The sequence below is a fragment of the Tamandua tetradactyla genome, chromosome Y (genome assembly GCF_023851605.1).
Source record: "Tamandua tetradactyla isolate mTamTet1 chromosome Y, mTamTet1.pri, whole genome shotgun sequence".
In the NCBI taxonomy this organism is placed as follows: Eukaryota; Metazoa; Chordata; class Mammalia; order Pilosa; family Myrmecophagidae; genus Tamandua; species Tamandua tetradactyla.
In genome coordinates, this window is record NC_135354.1 from 1,602,562 (window position 1) to 1,610,961 (window position 8,400).

The following is an 8,400-nucleotide window of genomic DNA, read 5'->3' on the forward strand; positions in this document are numbered from 1 at the left end:
AGGCTGGGGCTGGCGGCTGCTGTCAGGCTCTGTGGCTGCGGGGGACCTGGCTGCTAATAAGCTCTCTTTCCACATGTGCTTCACTGCATGCACCTGGCTCTTGGTGGAAGGGGCAGGACCAGAGACAGAAGGATGAGGAGAGGCCATCACTGTCAGCAAGAGAGAGTGAGGCGGAGGGGCGGCTTGTGGGCGGGATGGGCACACGGCTGCCCTGCCTGTGATGGAAGGTCTCGGCCTTTTGCAGGGTGGGCCCAAGAGTGGGAAGGAGATGAGGCAAGGGGGCAGGGCTGACACCCCATAACCTCTGGGGCTGAGGCTTCTGGGATTCTCCATCACAGACACCCTCTGACCTTACCCTCCCCTGCAGGGAGCCAGGATACAGCCAGGGGACCTCCTCCTCCCCAGCTGCTCTCTTCCTGTCTGGTCCCTCGTGAGAACAGCCTGTTGCCCACTCCTTGTCCCTGCTGCAGGCGAGGTCAGTCCAGAGCTGCCTGGGGTTGAGGAGATAGCTGCTCACTCAGCCCCAGCCCTGCTTATCCTTTGTCCTGCCCCAGGCAGCTAGGAGGGCTCTGAAAGGGAAAAGGCCCAGCAGCATAGGAGCTCCTTTCCTACATTCCCTGCCTGAGATGAGTCTTGGGCTTGGACAATGATCCCATCTCCAGGTGGCCCCAAAGCATCTCTGCATCACACCATCTTGCATTCACCCCTTCTCCCATTCCTCCTGGTATCTGAGCATCACCTTGTGTCTGGGTGGATGCTGGGCCTGGGGAACACAGGTATATCAGAACATCCTTGTCCTGGAGGGCTCCATATCCCAGTGCACCATCCCTCATAATGCACCTACTAGGTGCCACTGACATATAGCACCTCCTTTAGCAGCATCCATTCAAGGGTGAAGAATCTGAGGCTCAGAGGGATTAACCTCACTTGCCCTAATGTAGAGCCAGCTCTGTCTGCCTCCAGAGCCCATGCTCCCTCCATCTCTACAATTCAAAATGTGATTCAGGGTCAAATTGGTTGATACACAGAGTGTGCTGGAGTGGTCAGAGAGAGGTTTGACCTAGGGGTGTGCACCAGAGAGAAAAGGGAGAGATGGGGACCCAGGAGACCCAGGCTTGGCTGGGATTGCCATACTGGTCCCAGAGTGCAAGGGCAGGTTTTTTGTTTTTTATTTAATTGATACAACAACATACAAGCACATATGTTCTTAACATACAAACATTGCATATATGCTGTACAATCAGTAGCCGACAATATCATCACATAGGTGTGTACTCATCACCATGATCATTTTTTAGAACATTTGCACCACTCCAGGAAAAGAAAAAAAAAAGAAAAAAGAAACACTCATACATACCATACCCATAACCCCTCCCTCTCATCAACCGCTAGTATTTCCATCTATCCAATATATATTTCCAATATATATATATTTATTTTAACATTTGTTCCCCCTATTACTTATTTATTTTTAATCCATATGTTTTACTCATCTGTCCATACCATAGATAAAAGGAGCATCAGACACAAGGTTTTCACAATCACACAGTCACATTGCGAAAGCTATATCATTATACAATCATCTTTAAGAAATCTGGCTACTGCAACACAGCTCTGCAGTTTCAAGCACTTCCCTCTAGCCTAATACACCTCAATCTAAAAAAGGAGATATCTATATAATGTGTAAGAATAACCTCCATGATAACCTCTCGACTCTGAAATCTCTCAGTCACTGACACTTAATTTTGTCTCATTTCTCTCTTCCCCCTTTTGGTCAAGAAGGTTTTCTCAATCCCTTGATGCTGAGTCCCAGCTCATTCTAGGATTTCTGTCCCACATTGCCAGGGATGATTACACCCGGAGAGTTGTGTCCCACGTAGATGGGGGAGGGCAGTGAGTTTGCTTGCTGTGTTCGCTGAGAGAGAGAGAGAGAGGCCACATCTGAGCAACAAAAGAGGTTCTCTGGGGGTGACTGTTAGGTGTAATTGTAAGTAGGCTTAGCCTATCCTTTGCGGGGTTAAGTTTCATAGGAACAAACCCAAGGGCAAGTTTTGAATGGAGCTTTTGAGGGCTAGTTCCCAGGGTCCACAGGGGGCTGCCTCCTTTTGGTACACTTGTATTCAAATATCCCATTTCTACTCTTCCCTGACTCACCTCAACTCATCTACATTGAGTCTGTCTAGCAAATTAGCAAAAGGTACCCCTTCCTTGGGATGCTGCACTGCCAGTTGCAGGGAAACTGTCCCAGCAAATATGCTGGTTTACAATAACCACCACGTGAGTGACTCACCTTAGTGCTGGGCAGCTCACACGTACATAGTAGCCCCTCTCTGAGCCTCTGTGTCTTCATTTGCTCCCACATGGGATAAATACCATAAGCAAGTACCCAGGCATTGTGCAGGTGATGAGAGATGGCGGATGTCCTGGAGCTCTCTTCCCTTGGGCTCCCCACTGTGCCTGGAGAGCCTGTGACTCCCGATCGTGCCCAGTTTGGCGGGGAGAGGGCCTGATTACCACTGCACATCTCCTGGGCACAGGGTCAGGTGGGCTGGTTCATGCTAAGAGCAGGCTCAGGCTTTCTTCTGAAATAAGCCCTGACAAGGGCCACTAGAGCCATTTGGAGCCTCTTAATCAGTGCAGCTGCTCCTGCTGTCCACTTCCTCCCACCAACTCCTCACCTTCCCCTGCCCTTTACTTCCAGCCCCTGCCACTCAGCTTTTCCTCTAATTGTTCTTGGAATGACCCCACTGCCTCCCTCCCCACCACCTCTGGGGCCACTTCGTCCTCATCAGGAGGCTTCCTGGGGCGGTATGGCCTCCAGCTCCTGGGACTTTAATCCCTATGGCCACCTCAGCCCTCCAGCTTACCATTCCCATTCTGATAAAAAGATCCTGGCCCTGCCCCACCCCTGGCTTGCCCTGGGGGCCTCCCCTAGTTGCCTGCTCTGAGCTTGTTCCCCAGGCCTGCTCCTGGCCTCGTACTTGCCCTGCCCTTCTGTAAGGACCAGGCCACATGAGGACAAGGCCTCTCCTGGCACAGGACCTCTGCAGTCTTCTGGCCACCTGTCAGCGTTCCCCCTGGGCCCCGCATCGCTCTGCACTGCAGGACATCCCCTAACAGCTGGGCAGGCTCTCTGCCCTGCTGCTGTCCCTGCAGCACCTCGACCTCCCCTGCCTGGGCCAGGGTCCATCTTAGGTTTACACCTTTATCGGGCCCCTCTTGGAGCCTCATCCCCTGAGCTGGAGCAATCTCTGGGGACAGGTGGCAACTCAGCGCTGCCGGCTGGGTCCATAGGAGGCTGAGTGCTCCTCTGCAGGGTGGGATGTTAGGTCCCCAGTGAAATCTCCCCCGGGTAAGTGGACTCACGCTGGGGGTGGGGTGGGGAGGAGGGAAGAAAGCATGTATCCTCACCTACGATTTCATTATCAAGTCTTTCTTCGGCTCCTATTACCCTGCCCCTTCCCGCCTGGGAATATGAAGGCCAACTAAACCTTTAAGGCACTCACAGCACAGCAGGGGAGACTGACATGTGAAGACACATTACGGAACTGTGGGGTCTGTGCTGTAGCAGACAAGTATGCAAGAGGCTCTGGGAGCTCTGAGGAGGGGAGCTAACTCTGCTGGGCCATAAGGAAGGCCTCAGAGAGGAGGAGACCCTGATAGAGTACAGATGTGCCTGGTAGACCAGAAAGAAGTTGTTTCCTACATGGAGGGTATGGCTTGTGCAAAGGCACGGAGCCTGTAAGAGCCTGTTTGGGGAACTACAGGTAATTCCATGCAAGGAGTGTGAAAAGTATGTGTGAGGGCAGAGATGGGGTCTGGGGATGCAAAGGTTAACATGTCAGGCTGAGGAGCTCAGGCTAGTGGGGACACGTGAGCAGAGGTTCAACTGATTCACCTCATGGCACAGCCAGAGGTGAATCGATCTGGGGGACATGGCCTACCTTTTGGGAGACCCAGATGTTCAAACTGCCCATGAGCACATCAGAATTCCAGGCAGTGAGAGAGGCTCTTGGAAGGGCTAGATCTGGGGGATGCTGGGTCCAGAGACTGGCAGTGCCCCGGGCCCAAGGCCAGCCAGGGTGGGAGTGGCTGGAGAGAAGACACTGGCTGAGCTGGGGCAGTGTGGCCCAGCTTTTCTGGAGCCAGGGGGAGTCCTGGGTGGTGAAACCCGGCCCACAGCCCAGCCACAGGAAGCAAAACTGAGCCATAGTCCTTTCCTGCTGCCCGGACAGCCCAACTGGGCTCTGACCGGTGGCTTCCAGGGATCAGTTGCCCTGGGAGGGCTCATGGCCTGCCCTGCTCCTAAATGTGGTTGTGGCTCTCCTGAGCAGGGTTGTCCTTGCTGAGCAAGAAGCTGGTACCCATTAGTGGTCTACCCTCTGCGAAGCTTTACCGCCACCACCCCACCCCACCCTTGCCTACTAGAAAGCCTGGGTTCCAGGGTGTTGTCACCTTGGCATCTCTATTTAGGTACAAAGCACCTAAATGCATATGGCCTGTGATTGGTACTCATTGGATGGTGGCGGCTCTTTTAATTATCTTACTAGCATGAGCCTCTGTGTCCAGTGCTGGGCACGGAGCAGTGCTCAGTTGTGGAACAGCCCAGGCATGGGGGTTTGTGGGCTTTCCTTGTGTGCTAGAGAGGGGCTGAGGGTGCTTACCAGCAGGCTGATGTCACGCTGCTTACTTGCCAGGCAGCGTTCTGACTTGGCTTATATTATCCCATTTAATTCTTGTCATCCCCGTAGAAGGCTGAGGGCCTCTTCAGTTCAGAGGACACCGAGGCATGGAGAGATTAAGTAGCTTACTGGAGGTTCTGCAGCCTGAAAGCAGTGGGCAGGGCTTTGAACCCCGACAGTCTGGCTCCACAGACTGCTTTCACAGCCGTCTGGTCTCGTGGCACCATAGAATAGAGCTATTCTGGACAGTGAGTGAATTTCCCCTCCTCTTCTTGCACACCCCACCCCGCAGTCATGCATACTGATAGCGTGGAGGCAGGATGGGGGAACCCGGGGTCTTCTGGGAGAGTCACGTGGACAAACCATAGTACATAGAGTGGTGAGTTTAAAGACAGGGTCACGCTGATGTGGGAGGAACCCAGAGGAAGGGACGGGAGCGGGAAAGGTGTAGTCCTGGAAGGCTTCACAGAGGAGGTGGCATTTGTGCTGATTTGCAAAGTAAAAGGGAATGTTAGGAAACCAGCCCAGGCAGCTGGCCCACCCTTCCAGTGTGAGGGAACTGGGTAGGAAGGAGGGGGATGTGGCTGGAGAGATGGGTGAGGGGGACACACCCAGAGGGCCTCCCTGCTGGGCTAAGGAGCAGTAAGGAGCTATTAAGAGGTTAGGTTGGAGTTAGAAGCATAGCTTGGGGGTGGCCATCCTTTGGGGCAGAGCTAAGTGTATCTGAGTGTGCGCCAGGGAGCCCAGCGAGGGGCCTAGTCAGTGCCAGGTGAGAGATGCCTGGCCTCAAGGGATATAGCCAAGAGCTGTAAAGAGGTCAGAGACACAGCTCCAAGCCCCGAGCCTCGAACAATGGGGTGGTCTTGGTTTTCTCTCCACACAGTGCTGGGTGCTCGCACTGCCCCCTCCCCCCGCTTGAAGGGTGTTGGTTTGTTCTGATGATCTAAGCAGTTTCCCAGAATGCAGGATATTCCACGCTTGTGGTGCTTCCAAGATAAGGAGGACGGATGAAAGCAGGGATAAGCCGGAGGGCCCAGCCGGAAGCACCTGCAGACCTCCGGGGCCCCCTTTGGGAAGAGGCCTTGGAGGGGCCGAGGCTGGAAACAGAGGGGCAGCCCGGCCTAGCCTAAGGGGTGGTGACCAGGGCAGGGGTGGGGGTGCGTTTCTTCAAGTCCCAAGACCAGGGTCTGGTCTTTAATCCTCCACTAACTTGTGGTGGGACTTGGGCAGCTTACTTCGCCACTCTGGGCTTCAGTGGGGTTTTTGTTGTTGTTGTTGTTGTTTTATTATTGAGAAATCATCACACACATACAATCAGTGGCTCACAATATCATCACACAGCTGTGTATTCATCAGCATGATCATTTTTAGAACATTTGCATCACTCCAGAAAAAGAAATAAAAAGGAAAAAGAAAAAACTCATACATACCATACCCGTTTCCCCTCCCTCTCATTGACCACTAGTATTTCCCTCTACCCAATTTATTTTACCCTTTTTCCCCCTATTATTTATTTATTTTTATTCATATTTTTTACTCATGTGTCCATACCTTGGCTAAAAGGAGCCTCAGGCACAAAGGAGCGTCATAATCACACAGTCACACTGTTAACGTTACATCCTTATACAACCGTCTTCAAGCATCAAGGCTACTGGAACACAGCTCAACAGTTTCACGTACTTCCCTCCAGCCACTCCAGTACACCATCAACTAAAAAGGTGATATCTATATAATGCGTAACAATAACCTCAGGATAACCTCCTGACTCTGTTTGGAATCTCTCAGTCGCTGACACTTTATTTTGTCTCATTTCTCTCTTCCCCCTTTTGGTCAAGCAGGCTTTTTCAATCCGGTGATACTGGGTCCCAGCCCATCCCAGGAGTTCTGACCCATGTTGCCAGGGAGATTTACACCCCAGGGACTGATGCTCCATGTCAGGGGCGGGGAGGGCAGTTGAGCTCACCTGCCCATCTGGCTAAGAGAGAGATGACACATCTGAGCAACAAAAGAGGTTCTCTGGGGTGGTGACTCTTGGCCTCAGTGTTTTTATCTGCAGTATGGGGTATGGGCTGGGAGGAACTTCACCTGCTTTGTGGGACTGTGTGAGGTTTGGAAGAGAGGAGGGATGTGACTTCACACACTGCAGTCACTGGGTCAGCGCGGAGGCTGTGGGGCAGACATGGCCTTCGCTACTAAGGGCCTTACAGGAAGGGGCTGAGGCTACAGCAGATAGAGCCCAGCTCTGGGGCAGGCCTCGGATGCCTGCTCCCAGCTCCCCCACCATTTATGACTTTGGGCTCCGTGACATTGGGCTGGCCACAAACCCCTCTCTGGGTCTCAGTTCCTCGCCTGTGCAAAGAGGGCAGTTATCCCTGCCTGGCAGGTTCAGCTACAAAACAGGGAGGAGGACAGAATATTCCAGGTGGGAGGCGGCTGAGGGGGCAACCCCTGACTCCATGTGACCCCTCTCCTCGCTCTGTCCTTCCAGTGGGAACGCCTCTGGTTCCTGCTCCTCACCTTCACCTTTGGCCTCCCCCTCGCCTGGCTGTACTTCTGGTGGGAAGTCCACAATGACTACGATGAATTCAACTGGTGAGTGGGCAGGGTAGACGGACCTGTGCGTCTCTCTCCGGGGCTGCCTTGCTCTCAGCAATCTGCGTAGCCTCCAGCCGGGTCTGTCTCCCTCTCAGAAAGGGTCTCACTGGTGTGAGACTGTACCTGGCAAATGGACAAGTATTGCAGGCTGGCAAGAGAGGTGGCAGGCTTGGGTCCTGTTCCCCAGGAGTTCCCTGGCTGGCAGTGTGGGTGGTATTCAAAATAACTGGAACCTAGGAAACAAGAGTTCCATGCCCCAAGGGAATCTTGTCGGGGACTTAGGGAGGGCTTCCTGGAGGAGGAGGCCTAGAAAGTGGGCCCAGAAGGATGGCTGGCATTGGAACCCATAGAGCTGCAGCTGCTGGTCTCTTTGGAGGTCACTTGGTGCTTGCACAGGTGTCTCAGCCTGCCTGCATGGCCTCCTGCAGCCAGGTGCCTTAGTAACTGCAATGTAAGACCCCTAGGCAGAAGCAGAAGTGAGCTGGGGAAATAGGGGGAACGCTTTCTGGATGCTGTTGTGATGGAAAATAGGAACTGTTAAGACTGAGGGCAGGACTCAGCCTGGGGCTGGGGTCTTTGATTGTCTCCTTTAGAGATGAGGAAACCAAGGCCTCAGCAAGGAGGTGGCCCTGGGCCCCAGGCCTCCAAACTCCCTTAGCTGGTCCCTGTGGGGACTGGCAGATGCCGTGGTTCTGGGAGAGCCTAGGGTCCTTTGCAGGTACCAGCTCAGATCCAGGCAGCAGGGATGTCTGAGGCGGGCACCTGGGAGCAAGAAGGGTGCCTGTCTCCTCCGCCCCACCCTCTGTTACCTGCTTTTTGTCCAACCGTGAAAGGCCATATGTGTAGGGGAAGGGCCCTGTCCAGGGACAGGTAGGGAAACTGAGGCCCAGGGTCACAGAGGCAGCTGGGGGCAGAGTTGGGGCTCGCCTGCCAGGCCTCCTTGCTCCTCATCCTGTGCTCTTTCCTTTGATCAGAAGTTCAGCTCAGGGTGGTCATGAACAAGTCTCTGGCCCTCTCTTAGCCTCAGTTTCCTCTGACCGCATCAGGTCTCTCTGAAGGTGAAATGAGATGATGGATGGTAGAGAACTCAGGGCTCTACTTAAACGTGAGGGCTGCTTTCTGG